The 14,598-nt window shown below is 46.4% G+C and overlaps 1 long non-coding RNA gene across 5 annotated transcripts in view; it reads right to left on the minus strand.

The window, feature by feature from the left end:
- LOC311583879 overlaps positions 1 to 14,598 on the minus strand; it is a 105,256-nt gene that overhangs the window by 19,223 nt on the left and 71,435 nt on the right. For 3 of the 5 annotated variants that reach the window (XR_014774702.1, XR_014774703.1, XR_014774704.1), the window contains exon 1: positions 4,453 to 4,553. The exons of the other annotated variants lie outside the window; for them this stretch is intronic. This is a non-coding gene — a long non-coding RNA (uncharacterized lncRNA). Of the gene's footprint in view, positions 1 to 4,452; positions 4,554 to 14,598 lie in introns of those variants that run through there. 5 annotated transcript variants of the gene reach the window in all.

A 14,598-nucleotide genomic window follows, 5' to 3' on the forward strand; every position in this document is an offset into this window, starting at 1 on the left:
CCAGGAAGCCACTCTGCTGACTCAGCAGCCTTCCTCACCTTTCTGATCAATGAAGACTGAAAACAGAAAAAAGTTAGCCTCTGTTTGGCTGTCTTGGTGCTTTTCATATCAAGAGACTTCCTTGAAAATACCATGGAGACTAAAGGTTAAGGCTTGGGATGGAGAACATACCTCCCAAAGGAGTTCTGTCATCTGTCTCAAAACTCCTTAGGATTTCCTTAAAAATATTGAGCCCCAGTTATCAAAGTTGATCTGTGTTCACACACTTGCAGGCAGCAGAGTTGGGGTGGAGGGAGCTATGGAGCTGGAGAGCCTGGGACTAATTCTTAACTAAGCAGATGGGGGAGGGGGGGCAAGGGGGAGGGGCAAGGGAAGGGGGAGGGGTGATGGAGGGTGGTGAATGGCTAGGTAATAAAGTTGGCAAACTTTTCAAACTGACCTCAGACAAAAGCCTGGCAGCTTTAAAAAATAAAGAGAAGGAGGGGGCGGGTTGTAGGCTATTTGCTCCTTCCAGTAGACTGCCTGCTGCTGGCCTGGCTCAACAAGTTAGAGCCAGATGAGGAAGTGTTACATAATAGTCGTAATAGTCCCGGGCCGACCACCCTATCTTCCTTCCAACTAATTAACCTTAAACTGGAGGCTGGGGAGCGGGAGGAGGAAAACTCTTCGGAAACATAAGCCACAGCATGCATCATTCTTCAGCAGCTGATTCTGTCGGCTGCTCTCTGCGGTGTTTGAGATACTGTTTTTCTGCAGCTACCTGTGGTACTCAAGAATTTTCCTGCCTTCTAATTCTTGAATTGGCAGGAGGAGAAAAAAAAACTCTATCAGAAGGAGCAAAACAAAAGCAAGTGCAAGGATGAAAACACGAACCAACCGAGAAAGCATCTTTTCTCCCACCATACTTACCATCCATTAAAGAAGGTCCCAGAAGCCACAAAGGCCTCAAGAAGGAGCTACCTTCCCTGTGTCCGTGTAGCTCCACTCTACTTCTTGTGCTTCTGATGTCCACTTCCCAGTAGAAGAGAGCCTCAAATCCTTAACTGTGATGTCTCAGATCTGCCATACCTGATGCAGTTTGGTAGGAAAGTCTGGGGGAGATAATGTTCACCATCATCGTAGGTGCAAGTGTCAGTTAACTCTACTTGACACTCGGGGATGGAAGTAGCATCCCCATGACAGAAACAGACACAAGGGCAGTTAAGGCTCGTTCAGAAGACCTCAGATGTAGAAGGTTTCCTTGGGGTTCACAAAGCTAATGCCTCAAACACGAAGGGGCAGTCCTCTAGTGGTTTACCCATTGATGAGAGAGGACGTGTCAGGGAGAGTTTGGGATGTGTTAGGAGCTGTGGCGGACTTTGCTGATAAAGGCCGGTAGCATCATCATCACTCTCCCTAACAGATGTACTGAGATCCAGTGACGTGGAGGATGCATGCTGCCCAGGGAAAAGTAGTAAAACTCAAAGGAACTCAGGAATGCCACTGTGGGCCTGTTGCAATAATCCAGGACGCTTGTGTTCAACTTAGAAATGGAACATGTCTGTCTCTTCTCTCCTATATACATAGAGGTTAGGCCATGATGCCCATTCCAGGAAAAGAAAATCCTTATAAAGAAGTTTCCACCAGCTGTTCCGTATCAGTGTAGGATCTGCCCCTGTGATTCACGGGCCAGCCTACAGATGTCTCAAAGTCATTGAGAGACCCCGGATATATACACAAGGTTGACAAGGTCCTGCTCCGATGTGATATTTCACTCTTATCTAGTGAGAATGACGTGTTGTGTTGTTTTGATTCCAAACTTAGCCTGTTGAATTTCATGTGAAAAATTCTCCCTTCTCAGACAGTCTAACATTGTTTTCAACTTGAAACTTACTATGATCAGAGTTGCCAAAAGCAACTTTTTCTAGTAATGATCAATTTCAAAATAATATGAACGTGTATAAAGACGCACCATTCCAGAAAATTTTATGTCAGAACTTTTCCCTTGGACAACATTGGGCTAAGTAGGCTAAGCAGCATACAATCTGCCAAACCTTTCTCTCTGTCCCCTGGATGTGTGGCACATGCAGTTCCACCCATCGGCAATGCTTTACCTGCCCCAGCTCCTGAAATGTTGCCTTTCACTTGCATGTGTGTCACCTAAGGCTGCGTTTTCACTTCTGACCTCCTACCGAGTGCCTAGCATCACATTTAATGTTGCCCAACAAGCATCTCACACAAAGGTCCTGTCTTACTTCCAACAGTGTCTCGGAAGAGCACCTCCTCTTCTTCCCCAGTTATGGCAGTTCCTCTGCCCTTCTACCCAAAGAGACTGGAAAAGGGAAAACAGAAGAACGTGGTTTAGTCCACAACGATGCCTTTAATCTGATGGTAGTTTTATCCCAGAAGCCACAGTTAAGAAATCATCAAAATGATGAGTCATTGACTTCAGTCCAACCTCCTATGATAGTGGGGACGTTTCACTAAATAAAAAGACAGAAACCCAACTCAAACTAGCCTAAGCATGGTCAGATTTATAGGATCCATGGGCTGAGAAGTCCAGAAGAAGCTGATCTTGACACTGCTGGACTTGTGTGTCCAGACCATGTGTCCAGACCACGTGCCTCACTCTTCTCTAGGAACACTGCCCTTTGCATTGGCTCCACACTCAGACCAACTCACCCCAAGTGAGGCTAAGGTAGCTGCCATTACCTCTGACCAGATCTGCAACCCTGCCAGAGAGCAACAAACACCTAGGGTCCTAGCCCTGCTGCAAACGTTGTAGAGCTCCTTTGCTTTGGTTGGCCAACTTGGTCACGTGCCCGCCCTCCAGCCAATCACACTGCCAGGGACTAAGTTGTTCCTCAAGATCTCTTAACAATGGCACCTACCCTAAACAGGGTGATCAGCACTAAATGGCAAGAATTCAAGAATTTTTGAAACTGCAAAACAATTATAACTCAATTTATTATTATTATTATTACTATTATTATTATTATTATTATTATTATTATTATTATTATGCGTGCGATGCTACTTTTTCACATAAAAAGATTGCACTGAAGTTACAATCCAAAGCCAGAGCCACCATCTGTGCTACCACTGGTTGAGAAGAATTCAGTGGCCGAGGAAGCTAGTCTAGTGTCTGGTGAGTGTCTGGCATGGCATGCCAGACTTTGGCTTTGACCTTGGATGTAGAGTCTGCTCCTCACTGTGACTTTTCTTCATGGTGTGAACTTGTGTTTGTCACATGATTTGGTAACCCCACTTCCTCCACTTGTGAAAAGAGGTAAAATTGTTCTCCTTCTCCTTCTCTTCCTCTTCCTCTTCCCTCTCCTCCTCTACAGATTAAATGGCAGAATTTTATTTTCTCATAGCTCTGGAGGCTGGAAATCGAAGATGAAGATGCTAACAGCGTTGGCCTGCCTTCCTTGAGTACAGATGGTGAGTGAGTTCTCGCTACGTTATGACACCTTTTGTCACACTGCAGAGAGATAGATGGAGTCCCTTTCCTTTATATTCCACTCCCATAATGGTTAAGATGTCAGGGTCTAAGTGCTCCAAGGCTAGGACAGGTGGACACATATATGGGGGACCAATCAAGTCAATTTTTTTAGTGTATACTTAGATATTTTGTAAATATCCTGGTTGATAGAAGAAAGAAACCTGCAAATGGACCTAGACATTTGCCCTAGAATATCATCTAGCCTGAACCTTGAACTTTGGCTCAAAATCTCTTCATTTTTCACTGCTGTGGACACACAACTCAAACAGTGCACAGGCCAACCCAGGCAGCAGTCCCAGTGTTACAAAATCATCTTCCCAAGGTTCCCGTATTTGGGACAATTTGAGAATCTGTGAGTTGTGTGAGCAGAAGGCATCAGGATGATACAAGTGCTGTTTTCCTTAGGAAACTTTGGAGGTACCCCAAAAATACCCCTCCCGTACCCCTTCCTGATGATCTTGTCTTTCCTCCCTCAGATCCTCTTCTACTTCAAGGATCAGCTTCCTGAAAGAGCATGTACTCCATTTGCTCTTTGTTGCTATTTCTGTGCCTAAACCACATCATACAAGCCAGAGCTCAGGAAAATATCCTTTCATTGCTTGCCTCCCCAGAGTTTCAGAACTACGGTCCCTATCCACCGAGGCCCCATGATTTGCCCATCATTTCCCAGAAAAGGTTCAAGCCTGTCTATTCATAAAAGCTGTCATAGAAGGAATTCCATGGACCCTTCAACTTTACCACAGTATAAACAGGTTCCGTGCTGGCTGGCTCACCAACTGCCTGGGCTTCCAAAACCTGCACAAAGGAGCCATTTTCTCTTTTTCCTCAGCTCCAGATGTCTCACTCCACCCCACACCTGCGTACACTAAACTTCCAGTGTCCCTCACGCTGCTTGCCACATGCAGCTTCCTGAGCCTGCAAGGAAAGCCAACCACCAGAATACAGATTTTACCAATCTGTTTTCAGACCTGCTGAGAGATCCTGGGCTAATGGACCAGAAGGTTCTGGAAGGCAGCATCCTCATCTGTGTTCTTTTTCTTCCACTGTACTCAGCAACCAGCTTGAAAGGAACAAGTTCATCAGTTGATTGTCATCAGCTGTCAATGTTTAAACATTCTGAGTGAATGTTTACCTTTCAAGGTACCTTGGACGAAGCACATGCTCAAAGCTGTCGAAGGTTGTACTAACCAGGCAGATTCAAACACAGATCCTGGCTGGTCACTGCTTGTGGTGCTTTCTGTCCTGAGCTTGCAATCAACAACAAGGCTAAAGGGATTGGAACGGTGGAGGCTCCAGAGAGGAGAAGGGAAAGCAAGGAGGAACTAGCAAGAAAGAGGACAGGGACAGAGGTGTCAGGGGATTAGAGCAAGAGACAGGAGAGATTGGAGCAAGGGTGGGACAGAGAGCCAAGAGGAACTTCAGATGGTGGTAGCTATTCCATGGCAGATAGCTCAGTGAGCTGGGGCTGTGCTCAGTTGCTTATTACCTGCCCCCTCTCATGGAATTCCTTCAGGTAACTGTTATTATTATTTTTATAAAATGGCATTTGTTTCTCAGTTTCTCTCTTAACCTGCTACCACACAAATAATTGAGACTCATTTATGTTTGTTTAATAAGGAGCTTCACAATACAAAAACTGAGCAGTTATAACTCTATTTGTAACCCTCTAAGCTAATCTGGTTTCCTCCCAGTGCTTACCCCAGAGATATCTGCACATGGTAGCTTTCTCTGCTCTGGCTCCTCTCCTGATGTCTCCTGGACCCCTGCCCCTGGCTGAATTCCCTACTTCGTCCTCTACCTCTTCCTCCCCTGGCTAGCAAGATGTCCAGCCCTGTTCTCTCCCCTGCTCAGCAATTGGCTGGAAGCTGCTTTATTGGCATATCAGGGGGCAATTGGGGAGCAGTATTTACACACCATGGAGACAGGAGATTCTCAGAACAAGGAGAGCAACCAGATATTGGAGGGGGGGTGTACAGAAATCATCATTTGAAGCACACAGTAACCTTATGCCTACAGGTAACCCTGGGCCTCCTTTGTGACCTGACTCCTCTGGCTCAACAAGCTAAGCTTAAGCTTGACAATAATTCTGCCATTTTCGCTCATAACCTTAAATTGACCTAATGTTTCTTTCTTGTTGCTCTAGCTTGGAACCTCCCCATCATGAGGCCCGCTGGTCTCGGAAAACTCCCTAGACTATTATGGTGTTACATCTAGCCAATTAGCTTAAAGATTAGAGAGCCCTGCTTTGTTTAGATAGCCTAAATGCTGCAAATGCACCTGTTTGTGGTTGTTCTGATATAAAAATGGGCTCTGACAACTGCGTAGTGGTCCCAGTCTTGGCCCCCAAGTCTAGCTGCATTCCTGATCTATCAGTCTTGGGGTATGAGTTCAATAAGACACCCATATGTGACTGAGATCAGTGTCTGAGTGGTTTGTGCAGCTGTTTCTGAACCCCAAAAAGTGCAGCATGTAAAGAGGACATGCAAGAGGCCGCATGAGCCATGCTCACCCATCACCTCTGCACACCTTCCATTGGTCAGAACTGTCACAAAGTTGCAGGACATAGCTTAGTTGGTAGAGTGCTTGCCTAGCCTGTGTGAATACCCGGGTTCCATCCTCAGTACCATATGAACTGGGCATGGTGGTGTAGACCTTTTAATCCTAGTACTGGGGAGGTGGAGGCGGGTGGCTCTGAAGTCCAAGGTCATCCTTAGCTACATATAAAGAATTCCAGGTCTGCCTTAGGCTACATGAGACCCTGTTGGGTGTGCAGGAGGGGGCATACAAATCTAACTGCCAGGGAGACTGAGAAGGGCCTTCCATCTGCATGGCCTGGAAGGAACAAAAGAGTGGACAATGGTAGTTGTAGGAAGCCACCTTTGTTAAGCATACTTCTTACATGCATGGTCCTTCGTTGTTTAGTGGGCTCCTGAATCTGTAGGAATCATTTACTCTCTCACACCTTCCTCTGGGATCCCTGTACTGGTCACACATCACACACAACCATCATAGTCTTGCCCATCCCGGACTCTCAACCTTAGAATTTAACAAAGGGGCTGTGTGTTTTTGTCTCTCAGTCCTCAAAACCTAGTCATGTCTAACACTTGGTGGGGGATAATGTCTATTGAATAAAGCATTGGCTGTGGCTAGCGTCTAAACTGCCAGGACCCTTGGAGTGGCCCAGAATGGTAATTGCAACTGAAAAGAGAGAACTTCACGGAGAGTCCCCAGGAAGTCTGCAGTTTTTCTGGACACCGTCCTCTGGGTCAGGTCTCTCATTAGGACTTCTAACAAGAGCCCAAGCAGCTAGTATTAGAGATTTGGGGATCATGATTTAGAATCCAGCCTGCTGGCTGTCTTAAAGAGCCTGATTAGGCTTTGAGGAGAACATGAGAGATTGGTCACAGCATCCTGGCAGGTAAGGAAAATGGGAACATGCCCATTGTGTGAACTGGGCTGTGGCTGCAGCAGGCTGGGAAGGAAGGCAGGTCTGCTGGGATAGCTATTTGCTTAACATCTGGATTACATAGTGGCACTCCAGTACAGTGACTGTGAGCCTCTCTTTTCTCTACTGAGTCCAGAATTGAAGACAATAAAATCTCATTAACATAGGAGAGAAGGGCGGAGTCACTTCCACGCCTGGCTCACAGCCAGAAATCATTACCAACACCGAGAGTGAGACAGTGGCAGCCTCGTTTTATGTGGCAGTGATTGGCTGGCATTTCGGCATTACAACTTGGGAAGAAGAAAATTACGTGGTTCACACCTCAGAGAACAAATAAAATGGGGGTGTCAGCTCACAGAGGCCGAGTAACTCTAGCAAGATGACCAGCTCATCCGATTCAGGCAGGCAGAGCAGTCACCCACACTTCCTGCTCCCTGGGAGGGTGAGAAGGGTATGAAGGTGTCCGCAGCTTTGGGGCCTCCCTCTACCTATAATCCTTGGGTCTGAGAATCATTATGGCCAAATTGATGAATATAAACAGACTTTTATAACCACAAATGGTGAATCACACCTTTTGAATCATGCCCTCACTCACAAAACTTCGAATGCCCTGGACCCTAAGTTGAGGGCCAACATATAGGACCTCTCTTAACCTCACAATCATCCTGCAACATGTATTTTACGTGAGGATGAAGTTAAGGAATTCGTTTCCAGAATGGAATAAGACAGAAACCTCCCCTGAAGTCCCCATAAAGCTCTGACATCGAGTTCTGTCAACCACAGCAGTTCTGCCTTTGGGAGCCAGAGAGGAATCTTTGTCATTTTACTTTGCCTTGCCTCACCTGCCACACCACCATGCCACTGATCCTGATATGAGGCTGCCACCATCGCTCACCTCAGCCCCACGTGACCATGAGTACCTGAGTATATACCAATGTGGAGCTCTGTTTAAACCACTCCACGTGGAAAAGCAGAGGGGCAGGAATTGCAGAGGGGCAGGAATCACAGCGGGATCCAACTGGTACCACGGCCCCTGGGCTCACTAGAGTTACACAGCACAGCAACCCTTCTGATATACCCCCACTCACAGAGCGGTGGTTTTACTTGCTTGAGCTTACAGTGCCTAACAACGGCAAAGGCATACTTTATCCTCGCAGTGAGCCCGGTGCCTCACCCACTCTTAGCCCCATTATTAGCTCTCGGGATGACCTCTGTGCTCTTGCCCTCCTGTAATCTGCAGTAGTCAATGGCCCCTTTTATATAGCACGACGCAAAACCCTCCAATAGCTTTTCCATCAATCCCAGCTCTCCTGGGGGCGGGGGGGAGGCAGGAGGCCCTGTGTGATTCAACCATTCTGATTCTCCTTGGTTTCCTAAGACTGTGCTGAGTTTGTCACCTCAGGACCTTTGTCCCTGCCATTTTCCCTGCCACTGCCCTGGAATACTTCCTCAGGATCCTTCATGAACCAGATCCGCACCTCATTAAAGACTGTCAAAATGCTGCTTTCTCCGGAGAGTTTTCTGTGATCTTTCCATGTAGAATAAGACTCAGCTCCACCTGCTCGCTTCCATTCCTTTGTCCGCCTTTGCCTGTTGAACTTTGAAATGCAATTCCTATTCATTAATAGCTCGGCGTACAGACCCTTGGATGTAAACTGGGATTTCCCCGCCCCCCCCATCCTCTTCAGGTGATTTGCAGGGCTAGAAGAGCCCTCCACCTGGCACGTAGTGGGAGCTCAGTTGGGTAAATGAAAGTGTCCTGACTTGTTCTCAACACTTGATCAGATCTCATGACAAAGTGGGGGAAGGAGTATGGAAAAAAAACAGGAGAGAGAAGAAAGTCACTATTCACTATCCCCAACCAACATGGTTTATTTAATGATTTATGAGGCACATGGCACGTATTAGCTCCTTCATCCCTTGCATCCGGTCGAGCAGGTAATGACCTGGAGAAGGCAAACAATGAACAGTGTGGGCAAGAGCCCGCCTGTATCAATCCCATGCCTTGCTCTTAGTAACAGGAAAGGGTTTATTACCAAAGCCACAGGTGGGATTGCTTCTCGCCAAGTGGCCCAAACCTCGAGGCTTTTGTGCTTACCACTTACGATTCAGCTGCTCTGTCCTGTGGGCTATTTTATTTGCCTTGCCTTTTAACTGTATCCCCAAGATAAAAAGCTTGTTTCTACTGCCCACCATTGCCTCATTTCCACCTTTAAAGTCTCCTTGGTGTATTGGTATGGTGTGTTGAGCCCTTGTGCCTTTCCTCTGTAAATGGCTCTGCAAGTTTTTGTGGGGAAGGATGCTGAGTTCTCCCAATGATGGTTTTTCTAAAACATGTTTAAAAACTGGGATATCATTATATAACAGCAAAGAACATCACCTTAGCTGCCTGACCATTTAATCCCATGCTGAAGTAGTGGCCTGTTATGAGGCTTAAAACCTGCATTTTGTGCCAATAAAAACCCTCAAGGTCCTTATACATTTAAATTTTTTTTCAAGCTTTTATTATGAGAATATTGAACATCAGCCTCTGAACCAATCAGTTTTAGGTTCCACTAAATACATAAAAATTATGAGCATGAAGTTTTAAAAATTAACAAATCTATCTTCAATTTTAAATTTTTTCAATTTTTTGGTATTCATAATATTTGCATTGATTATTTGGGAAATCAAAAAAAAAAAGTGAAGGGTTTTCTTCTGTACTGAATGAGAGTTTGTATGTTTCAGTAGGCTGGACCTTCCTTGCTTCCTTGTGCAGTAAGAAACTGGCCATTTAGTTGGTTTGTGGTTAACCTGAATTTACAAAATAAGGAAGTGGCTCCACTGCAAGGTTATTCCTAGCAGGGCAGTCAGACCAAGTCTGGACTGTAAGCAGGGCCCCAGCTTATGTACAAGTTCCAGGACCACAGTTTGTGCTTATACAAACACGACAGAAGTGAGCCTGACGGGTCACTCTATTTTTCTGTCTACCAGAGTAAGCCCCTAAACCAGCTTAGGGCTGCAGTAGGGATTCTAGGTCATGTATTACAAACTGAAGGCCTCTAACCTGAGAATTGCATGAGAAGCTGAAGAGATCGCTCAGTGGTTAAGAGCGCTTGTTCCTGCAGAGGACACAGGTTCGATTCCTGGTACCTACTGACAGCTCACAACTGTCCATAATTTCAGTTGGGGGGGTCGTCCAACAGCCTTGTCTAACCTCCAAAGGCACCAAGAGTGCATGTGGTACACAGACAGACATGTGAACAAAACGCTCATACACAGAAAATAAACAAATCTAAGCCCCCCAAAACAATGCTTTTTATTTTGATTTTTTTCAGATATTGCTTAAGGCTGGGGTATAGTTCTGTTGGTAAAGTGTTTGCCTTCTATGGAGACCTGAGTTTTATCCCCAGAATTCATGTTTAAAGAAAAAAAGGAAGGGAGGAAGGAAGGAAATAAAAAGGAAAGTGAGCATTGTTGCATGTGCTTGTAATCCCAGCACTGGGGAGGCAGAGATGGACAGATCCTAGTGATGTGAGCCCCAGGCCCTGGTGAGAGACTATGTCCCAAAAACAAGGCAGACAGCTCCAGAGAAATAGTACCCAAGGTTGACCTGTGGCCTCCACATTCAAACACACACACACACACACACACACACACACACACACACATACAAGCTTATTTTTTTTATTGTATAAGATTATCTATAAGGTATACTTTTAAGGTATATGTGGAATGTGTATGAATTATCGTGTTTAGAATTAGGTTTCATCCTGAGAAATCTCATGTAAACATTTCAAAACCAGGAAATGAATGTAACCTGAAACACTTCAGACAGACCTCGAGTATTTTGGTTAAAGGGAGACTTGAATGGCATAGTTTAGACACACAAAGCTGTGGGGTCCTGCAGGCTGTTTTCCAGAAGTATTCAGATCCCCAAAGGCTAACTGAACAATAATTAAGGGTAACATTTACAGAACTATCTTGTTGCAGTCTATAAAATGAAAGTAGCCTTTACTCAATGATCTTCTAAATTTCTCAAATCATTGATAGCGAATGAAACTTTGTGCGATTTACTGTGGTGGCAGTAAAGACTTGCCAAAGCATCACTTTACTCCTTTCCAATTTCCATGCATCAAGTATTCAGTGAACACAAAACAAGATATGTTTTCTGTAGTAAAATGTATTCCCGGTCCTTAGGGCTCCCCAGATAGTTAAACACTAAGTGACAAGACAAGTAGAGATCTCAGCTTCCCACTTCACCCCTCCAGAAGAGGTCGGCTTTCCGGGCACCTGAGCATGGAGCATGGGTAGAGGGTGCTTCAGCCTCTTGACAGCCCAGCCAGCCTGCTGATCAGCTCCTATCCAGATAGAGCTGCCCCGCTCCAGGGTAGCCAGAAGACGAGTCCACACAAGCGTTGCCCTACAGGTCTGTACAGCCTCCTCCCAAATGACATCAGCTGCAGCTAAGTCGATTCAGAAGCCAATGGAAAGTGGTTGTTAACCCTGCTCCGTGTTTCCCTTTGGGAAGGACAGAATGTGCCTATGGAAAGCTAGAGAGGCCTCGAGGCTATCCCCATCGACAACTTCTAGACTCTTACAGGACGACCGCCATTTAATACTGTTTGTTCGTTTCAAATAGGGCAGAAATGGAAATCTACTGCAATATTCTCTTTCAAAATCTTTTCTTCACTCCCTCCCTACTTCCTCCATAGTTCAGCCTGGGACTCTCATTGTAGAATGCAAACTCGTCTGTCACCTAATTTACACGACCTTCCCATCTTCTCTCATCTCATCCCACTCAGCCTCCATGTCAGGTCTATCCTTCACGCATAAGCTCATCCAGTAGCCCCGCCCACTCACCGCCCTCCCCACCGCGCCCCCCCCTCAACCCCATCCCAAAGGCTCTAAGCTGAAAACTTTGCCTGAGGTTCTCTCTGCTCTTTCGTGCTCACACTTGGGCTTTCTTTGCGGTGATCTTTGGCCATTTCCTCAAGTTACTCAAATCGTTATTCTAACCACTTCTCTAAGCCAAGTTCAAATGCTTCCTCTTTCCTGACTGTCCTCCAAGCTCCTGCTGTACCCTCACGTCACTTTGCATCTCCTGGGCCATCCATCAGAATGACCTGTGTGACCTTCTCTGCTCACGAAGGGTAAGACCATGTTCACTCTGCTCTGAAGCCTTCAAGCTTTGTCTGGCATCTTGCTTGGACTAAAGTTCACCGGCTATTAACTAAACTCAAGTGAGACCACAAGTCCTGAGTTCTTAAGGGAGCCACAAGGCAGGAAGCTGGAAGGAAATGAAAATTGCACTACTGGCTTCTCTGCTGGCCATTTCAACACTGAAGCTTTCCTGTCTGTGTTGCCCGGCAAGCATCCACTCCAGAGTCTGTGCACTAAAGACAGGTGGCAGTAAAGATTTGGCATGTTGGCCCAGTCAGCTGGGCTGCTGGGAAAGCAAAGAGTACTGCAGCAAAGCAAGTTGGAGACTCAGAGTCAGCTCCCAGATCTCAGGGTAGACAGTAGATCTCAGGGTGGACAGTGTACTAGGTTCCCATGCCATCTCCAGGTCCTTACTCGTTTCCTCTCTGGTCCTGGCAGTGCTGACCCCAAGAGGATACTACTCGCAATTGGTGTGGCTGTCATTGAGCACCCAAAGGTTGTCTTTTGGCCTCCACATGTATGTGTGAATGAGCACATGTTCCTGTACACCGGAAGTAGAAGAGGTGGGGGTGGGGTGGGAGGAAAGAGAGGGGAGGGAGGGAGAGGGAGAGGGAGAAAGGAAGAAGTTAGGAAAACCTCTCTGCTATTCATTATGCTGTCCCTTAAAGCAGCTTAAGAAACCTTCTCTGGCCTTTCCTTAATCACCCCTCAGAAGACACAGGAGTGTTCATGAACGTCCTCTCCTCTGGTCCTCAAGTTGTGTAAGCAGCATCGCAAACGTTCTTCTCCTTCAGGGCTGAGTCTGGGGGAGTCAACCCTCTTTCTGTGATTTTTCATTCAAGGTTAACATGCAATGAGCTGTGTGGTTTTGTCTTAAGTAACTAAAAGTTACTGTGACATACAGAATATCAACTGAAGCCTTAAACAACATCCATAAACTGTAACAGGTGTTGTACAGGCAACCAGACACACTCTGTCTGCAACTTCACGGACCATGTCTCAAGGCTCTTGAGCCTGCGCACCGCTCAGGAGATTGAAGAGAGCCTAAGCATCAGGGTGGAAAGAAGAACCGGAGGGGCAGCCTTCAGGTGGACAGGTCCACGCAGTGCCCACCGATAGTGTGTGCATCCTCATCCTCCAAAGCGACCTGTTTATGAGTCCTACATTTGGGGATCAGAGTCTGACCCAGTGACTTTTCCTGATGCCCTCCCTGATCTTTCATGATAGTTGTTGTCTTTTCCTGGGGTGTCCTGTGGCCACCGTCTTGTTATTCTTCTTCAGAGTACACCGGCGGAGATCTTGGCCAACCACTTGTTTTGCTGCTGTGTGGCTGGGTTACCAAGCACCGCAAGTTTGTTGGGGACAAGGACTAAGTAGTGTTGTGTCAATGGACTGTAAGGACAGAGACATGTTGGATTATCCTGGATTATGTCCTAAAGGTCACTGGGAGTGTCTAAGAGATCCTAGCAGAAAGATGTTGCATATACGTGCCTGGTGAATGAAGAAGAACGATAGCCAACCCTCCAAACAGAGCTGCCCTAACTTGGATCCAAAATCACTGTCAAGGGAACTATCCAGCATCCCAAGACACCAAGAGCCAGCTTCAGGTGACACTAAGGTGTGACAACTGCAACTTCAGTGGAACTTTTCTTCCCTTCCTCTCTTCCTTCTTCATGGGCCACAGCCACCGGGGCCAGGGAGCATTCGTCCTAACCACCACCCGGCTCTCCAGGGTTAGCTTCCAGCTGGGATGAGAAAGCAATCTACATCTTTGCAGGCTCAGAACTGTGATTGCTCTCCCACCCTAGACATTCTGACTGCCGGATGAAGTCAGATTTTACTGTTTACAAAGAGTCCAGAACTGTCTGCTACCTTAGAGTAAGCAAAACATGACGTTGTGTGGCTGCTGGAGGTCTTACCCACCAGCAGGGAAGGGTCAAAACTAGTAAGCAGAAGCTAAAAGGACATTGAGAAGCTCCCAACTAGTATGCATTCTGTTTACCTTAAGAGTCAGTGTGTGCTCATTGGTGACTGTTTGGACAGCGTTGTTCTTATAAACACAGATGGCTGCACTAAACAGGAAGGTCTCCAGCAAACACATCAGAAGGGACCACTCTGAGCTTGATAGGAGGGGAGGCATGCCCCCTGTATGGGGAAGACCCTTTTTTTTCTTTTTTTTTTTCTCCTTTATTAATTTATTCTTGTTACATCTCAGTGGTTATCCCATCCCTTGTATCCTCCCATTCTTCCCTCCCTCCCATTTTCCCCTTATTCCCCTCCCCTATGACTGTTCCTGAGGGGGATTACCTCCCCCTGTATATGTTCATAGGGTATCAAGTCTCCTCTTGGTAACCTGCTGTCCTTCCTCTGAGTGCCATCAGGTCTCCCCCTCCAGGGGACATGGTCAAAGGTGAGGCACCAGAGTATGTGAGAAAGTAATATCCCACTCTCCACTCTACTGTGGAGAGTGTTCTGTCCATTGTCTAGATCTGGGTAGGGGTTTAAGGTTTACTGCCTGTATTGTCCT

This window comes from Acomys minous, assembly GCF_964271855.1.
Source record: "Acomys minous genome assembly, chromosome: 14".
Taxonomy (NCBI): domain Eukaryota; kingdom Metazoa; phylum Chordata; class Mammalia; order Rodentia; family Muridae; genus Acomys; species Acomys minous.